General features: G+C 40.4%; 1 protein-coding gene across 1 annotated transcript in view; it reads left to right on the forward strand.

Moving 5' to 3' along the window:
• The window catches only part of SND1 (staphylococcal nuclease and tudor domain containing 1), a 531,547-nt gene that overhangs the window by 251,853 nt on the left and 257,153 nt on the right, over window positions 1-22,541 (forward strand). The gene's annotated exons all lie outside the window — the stretch shown is intronic.

A 22,541-nucleotide genomic window follows, 5' to 3' on the forward strand; every position in this document is an offset into this window, starting at 1 on the left:
TTTGTTTTTGGGCCATACCTGGCAGCACTCGGGTTACTCCTGACTCTGCACTCAGAAATCGCTCCTGGCAGGCTCTGGGGACCTTATGGGATGCTCAGGATCAAACACTGGGTCTGTCCTGGATCATCTGCATGCAAGGCAAATGTCCTACAGCTGTGCTATTGCTCTAACACCTGGAGAGCTGAAATTTAGGCTCAAGGTATATACAATTCATGCCATTATTATTGTTGTTGATAGTTTCTTAGACAGGATTTGGCCATTTCATTGAAATAGCTTTCTTAACCCTTTATGCCCTGTGTTATGTTTTTTTAAAAAAAAAATCAACTTGTGTCAGAGAGATGTTAGAGAGGTGAGATCACTTGTCCTTCTGTGCCTCCTGTTGCCTTTGCCTCCTATTTCAATCCTGGTTTCACTCCAGCACCACATGGTTCTCGAGCATGTCTGGGATTCAACCCATTTGTCATTCATAGACTTGCACGATCTGGGACTAACCATCCTAGGTTGTACTTTTTCCAGGCCTAAAAGAGACTTTCTGAAATGTCTGACTTGTACTGAGAATTGTTTGCATCCCTCCACTTAATACTTGCTTTGATGTTTAGGATGCTCATCATGACATTCATTGAACAGCTTTTTAAATTTGCGGAATTATGTTAACTCCACTGAATGTTTTCTTTTATATAGTATTATATGCTTACCCTGTGGGCCTTTGTTCTTATTTTTAAAAAGTATTTTTCTTTGACTTTATCTCCCTGTGAGACTGCATTAAGAAATTGAATTGGCATTTTAAAAATCCACAAATAATTATATAATAAAAATTGAAAACTCAGGGCTTGGAGAGGTAACATACAGGTAAGGCATTTGCCTTGCTTGCAGAGGATGGTGGTTCGAATCCCGGCATCCCATATGGTCCCCTGAACCTGACAGGAGCGATTTCTGAGCATAGAGCCAAGAGTAACCCCTGAACGCTGCCAGGTGTGGCCCAAAAAGCAAAAAAAAAAAATTGAAAACTCAATTCTTGAGAAGTGATTATTTTCTATTTTTACTCCTTAGAATAATCTAATTCCAATTCGTCTGACTTTGACACTTTGTACTGAGAAGGACCCTCACATAATTTTTAGACAGATTATTTAATTTTTGTGCATAATAGCTATTGTGTTAATGTGACTTACCCTGCTCTACTGCCCTTCATTACTATTCAGATCTCTCTCTCTCTCTCTCTCTCTCTCTCTCTCTCTCTCTCTCTCTCTCTCTCTCTCTCTCTCTCTCTCTCTCTCTCTCTCTCTCTCTCTCTCTCTCTCTCACACACACACACACACACACACACACACCCACACCCACACTCTGTCCAAAGACACAAAAATATAATTTTAAATATCCTTTGGATTAGGAAATTTGCTTTGCATTTGATCAGGCATATCCCTTGAAGGAATGAGATCCTAGTTTAGATCCTAACATTGCCCCTGCGAAAATATAAAAATCCGGGCCTTGAGAGATAGCACAGCAGCGTTTGCCTTGCAAGCAGCTGATCCAGGACCAAAGGGTTGGTTCAAATCCCGGTGTCCCATATGGTCCCCCGTGCCTGCCAGGAGCTATTTCTGAGCAGACAGCCAGGAGTAACCCCTGAGCACCACCGGGTGTGGCCCAAAACCAAAACAAAACAAAACAAAAAAATCCTCCCTACAGATAAAGATTGCTTACTGTTTATATTAGTCTAAAATAGTTTCTAAAGAGTAATTTAAATAATTACTTTCAGTTTGGGAGTTGCTTAAGAGTGAATACTTTTTTGTTCTTCTGCTACCTACCTGTGCCAGGCAGGTCAGAGTGTGTCTAGCATGCCTCCAGTGTTTTAATCACTTTGGGTGTGTGTCTGCATTCTTGAGCACCCTTGTTACTGAATAATCTATTGATTCAGTTGCTCTATATTTTGATGTTTTAGTCACAAAAATGATCAAATGTCACTAATAAAAATGCTTATTTTATTAGCTATAATAGATTTTTGTTTATTAGATATTAGAATTGTGTGTCAGTTATCACCATTCCTAATGCAAGCATTATTTACAGATTTACTGCTTTATTTAATCTGAGCATGCCTATGCATCTTGATTTGTCTTTAACAGAAAACAGTATATTAAGGACCATCCTTTCTATTACACACACAATTAACCAGAATTTTATGGTTGTTCCTTAATATGTATATTTGTATCCTTGCCTTTTGTGTGCACATACATGCACCAGTTTTTTACTTTTTCTTTATACATTTAGGAAATTTTATTTTTTTTCTATGTTTATGGCTTGCTTTAAAATATACTCATTAAATTATTTTCTCTATAGATCACTCTTTTAAGATTGTTGAGGTTTCTTCATTGTTAATTTGTATTAAAATCTAATAGTTGGGGATTATATAATGTTTCTAGGTTGGTGAATATAAGGAAGTTACTCTCATGTTTTTCCTTTTTACTATTACTTTCTAAAGATGCTAGAACTTAGAATTCTTCCTTGCTACGAACTTTGTCCTAAAGTCTATGATAATTCTGTAGTGTCAGCTGATTATCACATGTACTAAAAGACTTTGATAGCACAGAAATAAAAATTCTATACTAAGTTATGAAGAGCTCCTTGGACCATTTTGTTTATTAATTTACTGACATGCAATTGTAGAAATTTCTGGTTTAAAATAAAAAAATAAAAATAAATAAAAAATAAAGAGAAATTTCTGGTCTTATTACTTTGATCTCTCAGAGGTGGTGGTGGCGAAGAGGAGGAGATAAGTTTCTAGAAGAGTAACAGAGATTATTCATGAGACAGCAAGCAGACTCCATTGCAAAAAAATTCCAAGTGAATTTTCTAGGCATTAAAATGCCTTTATTCTACCTAAAAGTTTTAATTTGGTTTTTATTTTTGATAAAAAAAATACATCTTAAAACAAACAAAACAGGGGCCAGAGAGATAGCATGGAGGTAGGGCATTTGCCTTGCATGCAGAAGAACGGTGGTTCGAATCCCGGCATCCCATATGGTCCCCTGAGCTTACCAGGAGCTATTTCTGAGCTTTGAGCCAGGAGTCACCTCTGAGCACTGCAAGGTGTGATCCCCAAAAAACAAACAACTACAACAACAGCAAAACACCATCTTAACGTTTTTAAATTTAAAGCATTGTGGAATACAGTTATTCATATTAAGTTTTAGACATACACTGTTTCAGCACCAATTCCACCACCAGTATCAACCTCCGTCCACCAGTGTTCTCAGAATCCATCCCATACCACTTCCTCCCGTCCCTTCCAGCCTCATCCCCCTGCCCCAGCCTGCCATTATAAGTCACCTTTTTAACTTTGGTTGTTGCAGTTTGGATCTCATGATTTTATTGTTATTGACTCTGTGGCTTGGATATTTAATTCTATTTTTTCTTTTTTTCTTTTTTTTTGGTTTTTGGGCCACACCCGGTAATGCTCAGGGGTTACTCCTGGCTATGTGCTCAGAAGTTGCTCCTGGCTTGGGGGACCATATGGGACACCAGGGGATCGAACCGCAGTCCGTCCAAGGCTAGCGCAGGCAAGGCAGGCACCTTACCATTAGCGCCACCGCCCGGCCCCTAATTCTATTTTTTCTTAACTCCACCAAGGGTCCTTTTGACCCACTGTCTCCCATTATTTTATATATTCTTCCACTCAATTTCTTTCCTTCTCCTCACTGTACTTTGGGGCCCAGAATATTCTAGACAACCCCTATTTTTTAAACCACTTCATTCCTTCACGCAGTAATTCTAAATACCAAATAAAAGTGATATTTTGTATTAATTCTCCATCTGACTTACTTCATTTAACAATATCTTCTAGTTCCGTCTATACTGGGCAAATTGCACAACTGCATTCCTTAAGAGTTATGTAGTATCCATTATGTATATGCATCGTATCTTCACGACCAATTAATCTGTTACTGGACATCTAGGTTGATTCCAACTCTTAGTAGTTTTACTGTGCTGCCATCAGTAGTGGTGTGCATATGTCCTTTGAATGAATTTTTTTTTAATTTTGAGAACAAAGATGCAAAGAAAGAGGACAAGGTAAAGTTACAGTGGAAGGAAAATCACCCATAACATAATTCTCAGAAGTTCCCTTGCTGATATCTTAACTTTGAACTTTCAGCCAAAGAACATTAAGATAAATAAAACAGAATCCATGTACAATTACTTTGTTCCTCAAGTCCCCAGATTGTAACACATTATAATATTTCTTAACAGCACACAAGGCAATCTAAAGCCATAAAACTTATGTAACTCCTTAAATTAGGAGGAATAGTATTAGAGGCATTAATTAAATTAGAGGCATAGTATTTTTTACATTTCCATGTACATGCATATTAGCTTAAGTTAACCTCAAATTTTAAGTGGGTTTTTTTTTAAGGATTAGAGTCAAAGGAGCAATGTAAAAACAGTGTTAGAGTGCAATTGTTGTTTGCATAGGCCCACCAAAATATGAGGGGCATGGAAAGAAATAACCTTGGCCTAAATACAAAGAGACCCTACCCCTGAAGTTTCCTGGCATAAGACCAACTCTAGGCTCCAGGCAAGCTAGATAGTCCAATCCAAGACATTGTCTGTAGTTCCAACACACTTTACACACAGTCTCTGTTATTGGTATCATGTTTCTGTATTAAAGATCCTGGAATCTGCATATCCTACATTGAAGTCAGGATGTGGAGCGTCCTCTTGTTTCACCTCATCATTAAAGGGCAATGCAGGGAGCCCTGTCCTGTAAGCAGGTCGTTGTTGTTGTTAAGTCTTCTCAGTGTTGAGGGAAGTCTCTTTTGAGCAGGTCAATGTCTGAGCAGTGGTAGGGTCTTCCGTGGTAGAGGATTGCTTCCAGGTGATGTTATAGACAAACCTGGATGTTTCGTGGATGGCTTCCTTGGTTCAGGGGTGAATGGAAAATGCCCTTTCTTCTGAGGCCTGTGCCAGGTCTTTATGTCAGTGTTCAGGGTGTAAGGTCCCTTTGCACTACAAGATTTGTGTGTTCCAATCTCTATTAGATAGGATCTTATTTGTATGTATAGTATTTTCCCATTTTAATGTGCCTATGCAAAAAAGAAGCAATGCCACGTGGTGTTATTGGCGCATATGGGGTCCGTAAGAACAAGTCCAACAATCCCCATGACATCATAAGCATTAACCTGGAGGACTCTTTCACCAAAATTCCTTGTTGAAAAGCTCATAAAGAGAAGATAAAAAGTGGTTAGAATCGTCACTGTATAAGAGAATATTTAGTAAGAATATTTTAGCTGTCAGAGAAAAAACACAAAATATTCTAAAGAAATACGTGTCCTTTTTATGTCTTTTGAAACAGTTTGGGGTTGTTACACACAATGCATGGCTTTGGTCTGTGATTAGGATTGTGCAGTACTGAAGTTAAGAAGAGTAATGTGGGTTAGTCATGTTTGGGGGAGGGTGAGAGAGTTAAGGAGTAAAAATGAGCTTTATAGTGGTGTAGGAAAGGGCAGAATACAAAATGGACATTCTGGATACGCAAAACATAACATAAAGATAAGGAATACTCTTAATACATGCAGTGTAGGGGCCGGAGAGATAGCATGGAGGTAAGGCGTTTGCCTTTCATGCAGGAGGTCATCGGTTCGAATCCCGGCGCCCCATATGGTCCCCTGTGCCTGCCAGGAGCAATTTCTGAGCCTGGAGCCAGGAATAACCCCTGAGCACTGCCAGGTGTGACCCAAAAACCAAAAAAAAAAAAAAAAAAAAATACATGCAGTGTAAGTCTCCGCGCGGTTTTCCATGTGCAGAGTGGTCAGAAATTGCCAGTGACAAACTTAGTGCAACCGAGCAAATCTCAGCACACCCCAAGTTAGGACCAACCATTTCTGGCCGCCTGGGCTGCCACCCAGAAGGCCTGGAGGCCAAGGACAGAAGAGGGGAAGGCTGGGGGCCTATCAAGGCTCCCAGCGCACCCAAGTTAGGGAGAAGGCCTTTCACATGGGGTCTCCCCAAACCCCATGCCAGCTAGAGCTAGCCTCCAGCTCAAAAGAGGATAGAGAGAGAGCCGAATGAATGTTTTAATTCCTGGAGATTGATACCCAAAAGTGGGGTTGCGGGTATGGCAACTTGATTCTCAGTTCACTGAAAACCTTTGTACTGTTTTCCATAGGAGTTGAAACAGACAGTATTTCTACCAGTAGTGCTTAAGTTTATTTTTCACCACATCCTCACCAACAAAACTTGTTCCCAGTAATTTTGATAGGTTCCATTCTTTTTTTTTTTTTTTTTGGTTTTTGGTTTTTGGTTCATACACGGCAGCATTCAGGGGTTACTTCTGGCTCTGCCCAGAAATCGCTCCTGGCTGGCTCAGGGGACCATATGGGATGCTGGGATTCGAACCACCATCCGCCCTGGATTGGCTGCATGCTAGGCAAAGGCGCTACCACTGTGTTATCTCTCCAGCTCCAATATGTTCCAAGTGTCTTCATTAAGGGAAGCACATATTTAGTTATAGATCTGTTTATTTATAGAATACTGATGGGGCCGGAGAGATAGCATGGAGGTAAGGCATTTGCCTTTCATGCAGGAGGTCATCGGTTCGAATCCCGGCGCCCCATATGGTCCCCCGTGCCTGCCAGGAGCAATTTCTGAGCCTGGAGCCAGGAATAACTCCTGAGCACTGCCGGGTGTGACCCAAAAACCACAAAAAAAAAAAAAAAAATTATAGAATACTGATGTCTATTCACCATGAAATTCTGTTTATGGATTAAAGTTGAGAGCCCTCTGGTTAAAGATGTGCTTGATGTGGGCCACTTTTATACTCCCTTGTCTAGTCACTCTTCCCCTGAGCCTGCCAGGAGTGATTTCTAAGCACAGAGCCAGGTGTAACCCCTGAGCACTGCCAGGTGTATTCCAAAAACCAAAAAGGAAAAAAAAAAAAAAACAACAACAATGTTCAGAGTTCCAGTCAGCAGCTCTTCTTACATTGCATTATATTAGATGGGAAAAGGAAGCCATGTGGGTTGCTGTTTTTGTTGACTATATCAAGAAAGCAAAGTGAATTCAGTTGGTCACAGTAGGAAATCTGGGCTCCTTATATGCTACTGATGGGAAATGGGATCCCAATGTATGGCTCAGCAATGTGTCAGAGCTCATTAGACCTGAATAACTCTTAGACTTAGAGCTACAGTAAGAGCAACTGGACTAGTCTGCTGTGAAGTGTTAGGGCTTAGTGAATAGTTGCTTGTTGAAAATAAATTTTTATATATGTTTTTTATCTGCTTCTCTCCAACTATACGAAGGGCTGCTGTGAAGCATAGCAAACATCAACAGTAGCATCCGATTTCTCAGTGATTGGCGTGCCAACCCTCAATTCCTTGTTACGTGACAAGTAGAGAAAACATATGGCAGGCAGGTGGTGGCGGCGGCATCATTATCAGCTCACAGTGAGATTGGCAGTTCATTTGCAGATAGTGATGCCCACCTGCCATGGCAACAGTGCACCACTGGGTACCAGGAAGCCATCTGAATTATGTCCTCTGAACAGTTTAGCCTGCCCCACAGAATCCTTATTGGTTGGCAGACACTACTCAGCAGTGACCCCCTCCACAGCCTGGGTAGCCAGCATGAGGAAATAGATACCCTGTAAGCAGGCCAGATTTGGGTTTGCTTTTTTGTTGGCAATGTAGCTACATGTTTTCTTTTATTATTTTTTTATTTCTTTCTATAAGTCTTCGTCATTCTCTTGTCTCTTTCTCTTCATTGTTGTTTCTTCAGTGACCGGGGCTTTAATACTCACTGACTGAAGCTTATAGTCAACCTCTGGTCGTGGTGCTGGCTAGCGACAGTGCTCTGAGTTGAGGTGCATAACTCTTAGTTATGGTTGAGGTGCACCCTGGGGGAGCTCACACAAATGCTAATCAGAGGTTGGGTTTCCTTACTAGGCTGATCTCAAATTTTGAGTTGTAAGGCTTGCCCTTGCTAGAAATGATACTCCCCTTTTTGGGGTTCTTACCCATTTTAACTGCTCTGCAGACAGAACTACTGCTTTGAAACAGTAAGGTGATTAGGATCAAGCTAATCTTATGTGGAGTACCAGGGACTTAAACTCATGACCACTTTTTTGCAAGATGAGACTCCCTTAACCTCTTCTTTACTTTTAATTAATATTTCTTTTCTAGGGGCCAGAATGATAGCACAGTGCTTCCTATGTGACCACCCAAGCCTGCCAGGAGTAATTTGTTTTTCTTTGTTTTTCTTTTTGTTTTGGGGCCACACCCGGTTATGCTCAGGGGTTACTCCTTGCTATGCACTCAGAAATTGCCCCTTGCCTAGGACACAATATGGGACGCCTGGGGATTGAACCTCAGTCAGTCCAGGACTAGCGCACACAAGGCCAGACGACTTACTCCCTGCACCACTGCCCCGGCCCCAGGAGTAATTTCTGAGACAGAGTCAGGATTAACCCCTGTGTGCTGCCGGGTGTGGCCCAAAGTATTAAAAAAACAAAAACAAAAACAACAACAACAAAAAAAACCAGGGGCCGGAGAGATAGTATGGAGGTAAGGCGTTTGCCTTTCATGTAGAAGGTCATTGGTTCGAGTCCCAGCATCCCATATGGTCCCCCGAGCCTGCCAGGAGTGATTTCTGAGTGTGGAGCCAGGAGTAACACCTGAGCGCTGCTGGGTGTAACCCCCCCCCCCAAAAAAAATGAAACTAAAAATTTTTATTTTTAAGTTAGTGTGTGAAAAATTAAAGATAGTCTTAAAATTAAAATGAAATAAAATACCTACTTGGTATAGGTATATATCTTTAAATTTTGTTATTCTATGTGTCTCTGAATTTTATTTCCCAACTAGAATTACATGTAACACTGTGCATTTACTTTATTTGGACATGTTTCAATAACCTTTGTGTGCTACCCCTTGTTCCTCTCAATAAACATTTTGTAGCTGTTGAAACTTAATTGGATAGAGGAAAAATAGAGGTAGAGAAAAAATAACCTTGGTCTTTGCCCATCTCACACTCCTAGGTTGAGAGTAAGTGTGAGCAAGATGAAAGGAGAGTAATAATGCCTTTATGGTAAACAAACACATGCAAAGGGCAGGGTGTTTTTTCATGCTTTTTTTGCCTCTGCACTAAATTCCTCAGAGGAATTGCTGGTCAAAGGACATCTCCGTTTTAGTATGAGTACGATTGGTAGTTTAACCTCCAAAGATTTACCAATTTAGGTTCCTGCCAACAGTGAAAAAGCACCACTTAGAGATGCACATGAAAATTGAAGGGTCATTAGACAGAAGTTTGGACAACAATGATTAAATGAAACTGGAGAACTAGATAGTAGTGCTGGTACCTTTATGGTGTGATGCTGTGAAAATCCCTTAGAGTGCAGAGCTGTGTATGATAATCTTCAAATGAGGCTTGTCCTGGAGACCAAATGGGCCCAAGCAAAAACTTTTCTGAATAACCAAACAATGAGCTATTGGCTCCTGTCCTGCTCCCACCATCTCTGGAAAAGTATAGAGCCGGTACCTCTGCATTTCTAGTATCTAGCATTCAACTTGAATCGACTCTTTTTAAAAAGAAAATAGACAAAAATCATTCATATCTTGGGAAAGGTAATCAGTCTAATTTGTCCCTATGATCACTTCCTCCTGGTGGAAACTTCTCTTTTATTACTGAGTTATTAAACATAAATTTTAATTATGGCTGCTGGGTAACCAAATATTTTATCGGAAATGTGATTAAAGTATCTTTTTGATTTCCTTAAAGAGAGTCTGGAGTTGGCTAGGGATGAGATTAGAGTTCTTTGGCTCAGGATGCTATTCTTGCTTTTACAGAGTATGTACATAGAATATACTAATAAGCAAAATCTTCATCTTACTTTATACATACATACATACATACATACGCACACATAATTATGTTCATCTATATCATATAATATATGTGTATATAATGAAAATTTGGGTTCATTTTATAGGGCTAAAAAATAACACAGATGGTAGGAAGATTTGCTTGTGTATAACTGACCCAGTTAGAACCTGGTACCCCATATAGTCCCCTGTCAGGAGCAGTTCCTGAGTACAGATCCAGGAGTGAGCCCTGAGCACAGCAGGTTGTGATCCCAAGAACAAACAAGACACAATATATGATGTTCAGTATTTTATGTATAATTGGTCTTTAGAACTTTCTCATCTTGTAAAACCAAGATGTTTGTACACAAGGAAGAGCACCTTCCATTGCTTCTTTCTCCTACCCCTATGCATAGCATTTTGGCCTCTGATCTGAGTTCTAGATTAGTTGGAATTCTATAGTATGTCTTTGTTACTGGCCTAATTCACATTAGTGTGGTGTCCACAAGGTTTGTCCAAGTCATAAGCTCTGTCCGAATTTCCTTTCCGTGAAGTCCAGTGTTATTCTATTTACGGTCTATACCTACCATGTTTTGTTTTCCCATTCAGTGAGGGCCCTTGGGTGCTGCTGTGTCTGTTGGTAATTATGAATAATGCTGTGAATGCAGAACATAATCTCTTTGAGACACTGCTTTCAGTTTTCTTAGAATTAAAGAGTAGACTCTCTAGAAAATTTGGACCTAAGTTTCTTTTTTTTTTTGTTGTTTTGTTTTTTTGTACTTTTTTTTACTTTGCATCTCTGGTAAGTTAACAGTGGAAACCAGAGAACTGTGCATTGGCTCCTTTTATCTATACAACTGCTTGGAGCATGCTTACTGCATGGATTTCCTCTGCTTGAGATGTAAAAATGCTGTTTGCAGGGGCTAGAGCAGTGGTGCAGTGGTAGGGCATTTGCCTTGCACGAGCCTGACTTAGGAGCGATTTCTGAGCAGAGCGCCTGGAGTAACCCATTAGGGTCACCGGGTGTGGCCCACAAACAAACAAACAAACAAACAAACAAAGTGCTATTTTCTGAGGTTTTATCTTTTAAGGCTAATCACCTATATTCCATGTGTAGCATATGGGTATGCCAGGAAGGTAACTATATACTATTTTGTGAACTGCCAAGAGACCTGAATTTGAAGATGGACACAGGTGCAGTGTAGGATGGTCTTTTATCAGTGTCTGCATGCAGTTTTTCACCTTGACTGTCATGTTACTGTTCCTTGCACACATTGCCTTTGATCAAGGAACTTGGTTTCATTTAGCAGGCCTGTATCTCCTATGTGAAATAGAGAGGGGGAATTGTCTAAAGGAAGAAAGGCCTATGATGTTAACACCCGACTATCTTGGATCTTTTCTTAGCAACAAAACTGAGAATCACTTATATAATAGAAGAAGGCTTTCTCCTTGAGCTATTTTTCTTTGTGCCATTGGCAGTCGTTCTTAAGAATTATTATATTTTTCTTCATATTCCTCCTTTGAGGTCATGATATACTTCCTTCAGTCAAATTCGCCATTCTAAGGTTGGCCTTTAATTAACCAGAATGTGTATTTTCCTCCTGCATGACTTCCAAATGCCAGCTCATGGACCTGCTGGGGAAATGGGTGGGCTCTGCTCTGGAGTGAGGGCTGTGTTGCTTTTCTATATGGGCTTTGCTTACTCAAGCAATATCAAGCCCCCAGAGCGATGGGAATTTATTGGAACTTGAGGAATGGTGCACAAATTAGCCTCCACTTTTATTACTTAGGCGTCTCAGTTTTGGCCTTTTGGTGAGTGAAGACATTTCCTTCACAGACTGGCATAAATTTGCAGAGAAAATGTAATGTAACCTTTTGTTTTTATCCATGTCTTAATATCCCCCCCATCCAATTTTTTGAAGATGCCATTTAGCAAATCCCTGCTGTCATATTCATGAGCCTCTCATCTTAGTTTTATTGCTGCTGTTGGTTTAAAGACTGGGTGACATTGTGGGCATTCTCCACAAAGGCAGAAATGTCTCTGTGTATTTTTGCTGCTTGCATGGCTGGAACTCCTCCAGGGAGAGTTCTGGATGAAGTGATTTAATTTCCCCTGACTATTGCTGACCTTGGAAATTTTGGACATAGATGATTGTGATTGACACTTGCATGGAGGAGGAAGACTCACACTCCATGCATCCTTGGCGGAAGCCATGGGAGACAGGTGTTGTGAGAAAGGAAACAGAGGAGTTGCTCAGACAATGAGGTTCCCTGGTTTTCCTTCTTAGGTACAAGCACAGTGATAATACAGTTAGGTATTCAGAAAAAAAATTTTAAAAGGAGGTAGCATGGTGCCATAATGAACAAGAAGACAGTAGTCAGGGCATTAGCAGATTATACTTTTAGATACATTTTCAGGTTTGGAAAGACTTAAAGGATCCAAGTAGCTTAAAGAAGATACTGACACCTATGAAGTTATGCCAAATGATGTTCTCTGATTTGCTCTGATATTATGTCTTTCAAATATTTTTGTTTTGTTTCTGTTTGGAGACCGCACCCAGTCATACTCATGCATTAATCTTGGCTCTGCTCTCAGTAATTACTCCTGAGAGGGACATTTGGGATGCTGACGATTGAGTCAAGGCTGACTGTGTGTAAGGCAAATTCTCTGTGCTATTGCTTTGGCCCATATCTTTGAAATATTTTTATTCATAAGTGGATTTTCTTAATGGTTTTGTTGTTTGTTTTTGTTGGTCTTTTGTTTGTTTGTGTTTTGGGGTCACACCTGGCAGCGCTCAGTGGTTACTCCTGGCAATACACTCAGAAATCACTCCTGGCAGGCTCGGGAGTCCATATGGGATGCCGGGATTCGAACCACTTTCCTTCTGCATGCAAGGCAACGCCTTACCTCCATTCTATCTCTCCAGCCCCTTAATTTTTTATTTGTACTGCATATTTGCTATGTACATAAACTGTGTAGTGTAGATCATGTTTTATTGCTGTGGTTAGATTGTTGACACTCCTTCTGGGCCAGTCCCTAATACCTTTGAAAATGGATGGAGTTTGTTGCTGTGTGTTTCTACTGAGAAGTTTCTTGAGCTGAAGGTTCTTTGGGCTGCAGTAGTGCACCCTGAAGTGAATGTCTATGTTAGTCTCTGTGTACCCTGTATTCAGCTGGATTTCACTTTTCTTTACAAAGCCTATGCAGGCATGTGCCCATTCAGCAGAGGGGTTTCCAGGGGGTACCTGTAGTCAGAAATGTATCAAATAGAAAGACCTTGATGTACTCTTCGAGGTTTGTAAGATAGTATTAATATGCCATTGATAAAAATGTAGTATGGGGGCCAGAGAGATAGCATGGAGATAAGGCTTTTATTTGCCTTCAGCAAATAAAATAAGGCATGCAGCAGGTTAGTGGTTCGAACCCCGCCATCCCATATGGTTCCCCAAGCCTGGCAGGACCGATTTCTGAGTGTAGAGCCAGGAGTACTGGGTGTGACCAAAAAAAAAAAAAAAAAAAAAGAAGAAGAAGAAGAAAAAAGTAGTATGCTCAGAATAGTTCCGTATGTGGGAGGTGGGACGTATAGATGTATAGGTGTGCGTATAGATGAGGAGAGCAGCACAATACATGAGAATAAACAGCCAGCCTTAGTACTTGATGCTAGTGGTTGGGAGGGTGTTGCCACACATGCTGAAGCTGGATGGAGCAGGAAGGCAGCGTTGGTGTGGATGCCTTTTGCTGTGTGCTTTTTGGTCAAAGTCACCATTAAAGTTGAGTTCATTTAAGAGATAGTAGAGTTTGCAAAAAGCCCTAATGCACTTTTGATTGTGGTTATTAAAAGAAATAATTCACATTTATCAATTTAATTTGTTCTTTTTCTTTCTAATGATATCAGGCTGCAATAGACACATTGAAACTAAATAAAGCAGGTCCTTCCTTCCTTCCTTCCTTCCTTCCTTCCTTCCTTCCTTCCTTCCTTCCTTCCTTCCTTCCTTCCTTCCTTCCTTCCTTCCTTCCTTCCTTCCTTCCTTCCTTCCTTCCTTCCTTCCTTCCTTCCTTCCTTCCTGCCTTCCTTCCTTCCTGCCTTCCTGCCTTCCTTCCTGCCTGCCTTCCTGCCTTCCTGCCTTCCTTCCTGCCTTCCTGCCTTCCTTCCTGCCTTCCTTCCACTTAAAATTTAATTGTCAAATGTGAAGTGATTTATAATACAGTTAGTTTATTAGTGTGACCTTTCTCCCACCATTGCTCCCAGTTTCTCATCTACCTGCTCAGTCTATTCTCTTGGCAAGCACAAACACATTTACTTTATATTGCTTGTTACAATACTATTGCAAATGAAATGATCAGAAAATAGATCATTAAAAGCCAATTTGTGGTCATTGTTATATCACAATGGTATAACTAACAATCGTTGTCTAAGGATTTATTGAGCTGGTTGGTGCTGAATTTTTGCCTATTTAGCTTGGTGGACATCTTTGCAACTTTCCCGTTAAATTTGCTGCATTCCTGCTGGGCTGTTAATATTGTGAAATACGGTGTTGTTGCATGGCCACATGAGCTCCAGGTGCTGTTGAGCTGGGCTGGTTATGGAGAGAACTTAATGTGGTGGCTGCTGGAGGGGATTCTGCCCACCACTCTTTTGAGAAGGCCTCGGAGTTTTCAGCTCTGTGATTGATTTGCCTAGGATGATTTAGAAGCTTGGATTCTTTTTGCCTATTTTCAGTTTTCTTAGACGTGATTTATTATACTTCTTCTGGGGGCCAGGAAGGTGGTGCTAGAGGTAAGGTGTCTGCTTTGCAAGCACTAGCATAGGACGGATCACGGCGACCATATGGCGTCCCATATGGTCCTCCCAACCCAGGAGCGATTTCTGAGCTCATAGCCAGCGTCAAATGGGTGTGGCCCCCCAAAAAGAAGAATATTTATTATACTTCTTCTGATAGAGGTTCATTCATACAATGTTTCAACACCACATCCTCCATCATAGTGTTCTGTCTTAAGTGCCCCCTCCGCTTCCACTTTTTCCACCATAATAAACTAGTTTTTAGAGTGTAGACTTTCCTTGGCCATTTGGGTTTTTTTTGTTTGTTTTTATTTTTGGTTGTTGGGCCTTATCCAGCAGCGCTCAGGGTTATTCCTGACACTGCACTCAGAAATGACTCCATATGGGATGCCAGGGATCAAACGAGGTCAGTCACATGCAAGGTAAACACCTTACCCACTGTGCTATTTGTTATTGCACATATTTCTTTAACCCAAGTTTCTAGGTATGATGGACTACATTTCAAACACTAAATAAAAATTCTAGAATTTTTTAGTGTGTCACGAATAAATAAAAATCTCCCTGTAGCTATTGAATCAGTAGTCACTAAAAACTATCATCATCAAACTGTTCGCAGAATATATTTTACATTAGTTACAAGCCAGAATTCTTTCCTTAGTATAAATGGATTTTTTTTCACACACCCTTTTTTTTCATTGACAAAAATAAATGGCTTATCTTCCTGGAACACTTGGTTAATAGGTTTTTAAAAGGCAAATGGTTAAATCTTTTAATTTTTTTAAGTTTGGGAGAGGCATGTCTGGTAATACTCAGGGAACCAAGCAATGCTGGTAATTGAACCCATATTTCTGGCATGCAAAGCCTGCACTTTTGTCCTTTGAAAGCTGTTTCTACAACCCCACATCTTACATTCATACCTAGTTTTTCATATTTGGGTTAGGAATGTGATTAAAAAAAGAATGATAAAATACGGGGACTGGAGAGATAGCATGGAGGTAGGGCATTTGCCTTGCATGCAGAAGGATGGTGGTTTGAATCCCGGCATCCTATATAGTCCCTCGAGCCTGCCAGAAGTGATTTCTGAACGTAGAGCCAGGAGCAACCACTGAGCGATGCCGGGTGTGACCCAAAAACAAAATAAAGAGAAAAAAAGAATCATAAAATACAGAATACAAGAAAAGGAAGGTTTCTAGGGAAAAATTCAGAAAATTAGAATCGATCACAAAAGACAGGATATCTCATTGAGGAAAAGGATGAGGCCACCTGCAAGCCTAGTCCAGGTATGCACAGTCCAGTAGAGGATGGCCAGTGTCAGTCATATGGGAATGCTGAGCACTTCAAGTGCTGCAAGTTCACACAGAATATATGCAGGATGAGGGATTGCCAACCTAGAATTTCAGGAACCTTAAACAGTATATTTGTTTTGCTTTTTTTTTTTTTTTTTTTTTAAGGCCATGCCTAGTTGTGCTTAGGACTTACTGTTGGCTATGTGCTCAGGGAGGAGGTCACTCCTAGTAGTACTTTGGAGACCATTTAGAATGCTGGAGATTGAACCCAGGGTGCCCATGTGAGGGTCGGTGTGCCTGACCTTCTGTACTGTCTTCAGCCCCAGTCCCTTTTCTGTATTTGGTATTTTTTGATATGACAATGTTTTGAATATTTTAGTTAAATGAGAAGTATTATTAGAAATAATGTTATTTGCTTTAATTCCTTTTTTAATGTTGCTTATAGAAATATGTAAATGTGCCTGTGCTTGCACCCATGTGCTCATGTGTTTTGTGTGCTGTGCTATCTAGAGGGAGGTAGGCTTGACATTGTCCTATGGAAGCTGAGTAGCTCCACAGGCACTGTATATGCACTGTTAATATAGCTGGAAGAAAAGAAAGCCCAGCAGGTCCTGTAGGTCATTGGCAGGTTATTTCACAGCTCTTCCTATAACTGGATGAATAGTGATTGCAAAGTACTTCAAAAGTTGCAACTAGGGGCCGGAGTAATAGCACAGCGGTAAGGTGTTTGCCTTGCATGTAGAAGGACAGTAGTTCAACTCCCAGCATTCCATATGGTCCCCTAAGCCTGCCGGGGGCGATTTCTGAGCATAGAGCAGGAATAACCTCTGAGCGCTGCCGGGTGTGATCCAAAAACCAAAACCAAAACCAAACAAAAAAGTTACAACTATCTAGGGGCTGGAGTGATAGAACAACAGCTCCTGGCTAGGGGGATCATATGGGACACCCGGGGTGGGGAGGGGGGGTTTGAACCTTGGTCCATTCTAGACTAGCAAGGTAGACAGATGCCACCACTCTGGCCCCAGGAATATAGATTTAAAAGTAGATAATATTGAGGAATATTTTTTTGGTTTTTAGGTCACACCCAGTGACGCTCAGGAGTTACTCCTTGCTATGCACTCAGAAATTGCTCCTGGCTTGGGAGACCATATAGGATGCTTGGGATCGAACATAGGTCCATCCTGGTTCAGCTGTGTACAAGGCAAATACCCTACTGCTGTGATATCATCTGGCCCCAATATTGAGGAATATTATAGGAAGCCCTATCCAATCTTAAGTATTCATATGGTATCTTTGTTTTTGTTGTTTTCCTGAAATAGTAAAAGAAGCATCCTTTCAAATCTCTAATTGACTTATTAATTTGTAATGATTTCCATTATTCTGTTTCAGTAATATCTTGATAATTTGATACCTGCACAATTAATCTTGAAAATTTGAAAATATCTAAGTAAATCATAAAGTGTTATCATCTTTTGAAAAGCCCAATGTATCTGTGTGTTGGAATGAATATGTATTAAGTACATATTCTTGTTTGCTGTTGCTTGTTAAGGAGAAATGTTTATTTAATTGAGTCTTTATGTTTAATGATTTTAGTAGACTAATGATTTAAGGCAACCCATCTTCTATGCACATCTCTATATATGTGCACACACTTTTATTTATCTTGCAGATATTAATTTGATGCTAATTTTGTGCCAGCTCTTTTCAAGCAAACCAGTATATGTTTATCTAAAAATAACTGACACACTGAGCTTACTGTGAGTCAGACCCTGCTCTTAACGCCTATATATAATAATGCATTTCCTCCCTGTAACGGCAAAATAACCAGAATTCTTCATTTTATACTGAAGCTTAGAAATATTAGGTAATACCAGGTTTACACGGTTACTCCGTAGAATTGATGGGAGCAATGCCCTGCCATTGGATTGCTCCAGAGTTTGTGTTCTTATCTAAGCCAGGTGAAAGATTTTGTTCCATTATTTATTTTTGTGTCCTGACTGTATTAGCCTCACTTAGACTGGGTAATCCTGTCTTTTCTGTATCTGGTGTTTATCAATGCTGTCCCTCACATCCTTGAGATTGGCATGGAGTGACAGGTTATATAAGAGATTGTTTCTAAAGCTGGAGTATTTACAGCTTCATGTGAATTTATGGCTGACCCTTGGAATCCTGGGTCAGTTATATGGTAATGATGTATATAGCTTCACAAACAGCCCTTTTTCTATAAAACTATACCTTGCCTATGGTGAGAATATTGTGGCACCACCAGTGTTTTCTCTCAGCCTTCTCTTTTATAGGTAGGTGTTCGGATGGGGTGATCTCATTAGCAGCAACATGAAGACTGTGAAGTTCTTGGGGCGGGGGTTTGTACTGAGAAGAATGGCCATAGATTTTAGATTTTTGTAAATGTGGCCTAAGCTATTCTGATTGTCCCAAATTTCATGTTAGGTTCTGTGAGATAAGAATAGAAGAGATTGAGATAATATCTCAAATCTTAAGTTCTCCCTTTTGCTCCTCTGAAGAATCCATGAAATTACTTTCAAGGAAGATTTCACAAATAGACCAGTGCACGAATCAGACTTGTTCTTGCTCTTCTTTTGGAAAGCATGTGTGAGGAATTGTATTAATGCACACTAATTTCAGAACCCCTTCCCTCTCAGAAGGAAATGTTTTTGTTTCTAAAACCACATGGTATGGCTGGGAGTTAGAGTGGTCCTTCAAATGCTTGACCTTCTCAGTTCAAACTCTTCTTCACAATTTTATCTCTGAAAGGGTTTTGATTTCATATTTTCATACTTCGAACAAATATTTACACTCTAACCTTCTGCTGTACAAGCCCCTTGACAGCAGTTCCAGTGTGTAAAAGCTCTCCTAAACTGGAGCTTGCAATCAGTTTGCTCCATTTCATTGTTCACATAAGGTAGGAAGAGCAACTGTCCAAGGAAATACTGTATCCTAGCCCAGGTCTAGCTGCTCAGTTTTCCAGGTCAAATAAAACCAAAAGGTCTTCTTGAACTTATTTGTGGAAGACAGAGAAAGTTGTTGGACCCTAGGCTTCTTGGGGTCGTTTCTCTAAAGAGGAATCACATTTGTCTTTATGTAACATAAAGGAACATCTAGGAACATCTTTGCTGCTGGAATAAGGAATGCATCTGCATCAACCTATTGCTTTAACTCCTACAGCTCTATATGAACTTACCCACAAGCACACGAGGCAGGTTATTTATTTAGATCAAGACATTGATAGGATTTGCAGTTGTTTCAGCAGAAACTGTTTAAATTGTGGCTCTCTTTAAGTGATTGACAGAACAGTGATGAATATCTCGAGATGAAAAATTCCAAGATAGGAAAATAGATCTCAGAATCCACAGGAGAGGGACCTAAATGCTAATTACACATTGACTTTAATTCCTGGTTTGTCATAGCTGCCTGCCGGCATGTGTCTTGGCTATGTGCTATTCTGGGGGCCTCATTTGTGTTTCAGATTTTCCTTTAATAATGTTGCTTGCCCAGTGTGCTCTTCTGTCTCTGACTTTTTCTAGATGTGGGAAGAAATGACCAGGTTGATGAATGTCTGTATTGATTTTTTGAGGGGGTTATTGGCTATTAATTTTAAAAAATTCTGCCTATTAATTTCCCTGACAGGCATATTTGGGGGAACCAGTGTTTTGGCCTGGACAGAAAGGCCCCAGGTGTTTCTTTTGTTGTTATTACCTTCATCATTGTCCCACTACTCAAGTGACCATCTTGTGAATTAGCACTGTCTCTCTGCATATTGTTGAGATTCGTCTTTGCAGCCTATTTGCACTGAGAGTTGCAATTCCACTTTCCTCAGCTAAGGAGGAGCATTGGCATTGGCACATGCCTGCTAACCTTGATATTCTGACTGTTTTTTTTAAACAGAGATAAATGTTCCCCCTGGTAGTAGACTAGAACTTTTGAGATGAATTGGGTGAAAACAAAGATACGTGGTTCCCCTTCCTTCCACCAAGTGCCCTGAATTGGACCTCTAGCTTTGCCCTTTTTAAATTATCATGTTTTTCACTCCCTGTTGGGACTTCCTGGGGCTTATCTTCTGTTCACTTCTGAATTCCTATGTGCTTTTGCCATGACTTTAGATTTTTTTCTAGACCCTTCAGTGAGTTAGAGTTTTTCCAAATGAGAATTGCTTGGGTGTGTCAATATTGACAATGAGCCAATGTTTGGGTCAACTTGCTTCTCTGTTATGATGCTTCTGTGTGTGTCATCCCTGTCCTGTCTTTGGCCTCTCTGTTCTCTGTCAGCTGAACATTGAGACATGATCCAGTCCTCTTCATTGGAGGTAGGAGTCATTTATCTGCATCCCTAGGTGCCCCCCCCCTTAGACTAATCACATTTTCCTTGGCTTTTATAGAAATTGATAAGACATGGCAATAATTTCAGCATTGACATCTGATTTTCAGAGCCATCCTCTGTCTTTGTTTTTTCTATGTTGTTGTGTTATGACTGTCTCTCTGAAGGATTTACCTAGCCTTCAGCCCTTAATTGGTTCTCTCTCTCTCTCTGATATAGCTCCTTGTTGCTTTTAAAACATGATTAGATTGAGTATTCAAGGCAGTGATCTGACAGTCAGAATTCTGAGGCAGCTGTCTTCTTCAAAATTTCCATATTCATTTCTCAGATAAATTTTTTTTTTTTTTTTTTTGGTTTTTGGGCCACACCTGTTTGACGCTCAGGGGTTACTCCTGGCTATGCACTCAGAAATCGCTCCTGGCTTGGGGGGACCATATGGGACACCGGGGGATTGAATCAGGTCTGTCCTACACTAGCACTTGCAAGGCAAACACCTTACCTCTAGCGCCACCTTCCCAGCCCCTCTCAGATGAATTTTTGAGGAACAGACAATTTGAAAGGATTTTAATGGTGCTTACCAGCAGTGTGGTCGAACTTGGTGCTTATGCAATGCTCTGTGTTTAAGCTTATCAGTGGGAACTAAAGCTGGGTTTATAAAAGGGGGTGCTTGACTTCTTGAGAGACTTGGATGGTTTCAAGCTGTTTGACCCTATGATCTTTCATTGGAAGTAATAACATGGTCATAATCAGAATCAAGTGTATAATTTTTACTTTATAAAACATAACCTGTGTTTGCTAATGGAAACCTCATGCTTGCCTCTTTTGAACATAATTATTCTAATTTTAATAGGTTTCCTAACAAAATCCCTAGGTTTTCACTCCTGCCCATATTTTTTCACTTAAAAACATTTTTTTCAGGGGACGTGGTCTGTGTGTGTGTGTGTGTGTGTGTGTGTGTATACACGCGCGCCCGCACACACACATTACTAATTTTTTTCTTTAAAAAATGGGCCGGAGAGATAGCACAGCAGTAAGGCATTTGCCTTGCATGCAGAAGGACAGTGATTCAAATCCCGGCATCCCATATGGTCCCCCGAGCCTGCTGGGGCTGATTTCTGAGCGTAGAGCCAGGAGTAGCCCCTGAGTGCTGCTGGGTGTTACCCCCCCCAAAAAAAAATTGAATCATTATGAATTACAGATATATTTATGATTAAATTTCAGGAATACAACATTCCAACACCTATGCTCTCACCACTGCCCACTATCCCCCACCAATGTTCCCAGTTTCCTTCCTGAAGCTGGGACATATTCTTTCTTTCTTTTTTGGTTTTTGGTTTTTGGGTCACACCCGGCAGTGCTCAGGGGTTACTCCTGGTGCTATGTTTAGAAATCGCTCCTGGCAGGCTCGGGGCACCATATGGGATGCCGGGATTCGAACCACTCACCTTCTGCATGCAAGGCAAATGCCCTACCTCCATACTATCTCTCTGGCCCTGACATAAATTATTTCTTAACCTCAAACCTAACTATCATCCTAAAATCTTTCTAACTTCAAGTGTGTAGGTGTTAATTGTAGTTGTTTGACATTTCGGTTCTTCTGTGAACTAGTCTCAAGCAGCTTTTATGATTGTTTTCTTGTTTGTTCATCTTGAAAGTTCTTAATTGGCCCTTGAAGTTATGGCAGAGTGAAATTACTTGCAGTTTTTCTGTAGAAGTATTTCATAATTTTGAAAACCACATCTACAAAGAAACCTGAAAAGGTTAAACACTTGCATTACTGTAATGTCTGGGAATCCTGCGGGAATGCTACCAGCCTTTTTTCTGTCAAGTATAATTTCTTCATGACCTTAAGTGTTCAGTGTTCAGCCATTTGTCTTTATTTTTTTTTAATATCCATCTTCAAAAACAACTTTTTCCAAAACAGTTTTAGATTTGCAGAAAAGTAGAGAGAGCATTCACATGTTCCCTGCCCCCCTGCAGTCCTTCATACTTTCAACACCTTCCAGCACACATTGCATTTATTAAATTTGGTGACCATATAGTTGATAGATTATCCATCATATCCAAAAACATGGGTATTTGGTTTCTTGGTTATCTACAGTGGATAGGCTTTTGTTTCTCTACTCTCAAAATCTTGATCCCTCTTTCTTCCCCCAATCACTGATCTTTTTACTCGCTTAATGGTTTTGCCTTTTCCATTCTATAGCTGGAGACATAGGATTTATAGTCTTTTCACAGTGACTTTTTCCCCCTCTGAATTATATGTGTTTAGGATTCTTCCATGTCTTTTCGAGGCTGACCAA

The sequence above is a fragment of the Suncus etruscus genome, chromosome 1 (assembly GCF_024139225.1).
Source record: "Suncus etruscus isolate mSunEtr1 chromosome 1, mSunEtr1.pri.cur, whole genome shotgun sequence".
Classification (NCBI taxonomy): Eukaryota; Metazoa; Chordata; class Mammalia; order Eulipotyphla; family Soricidae; genus Suncus; species Suncus etruscus.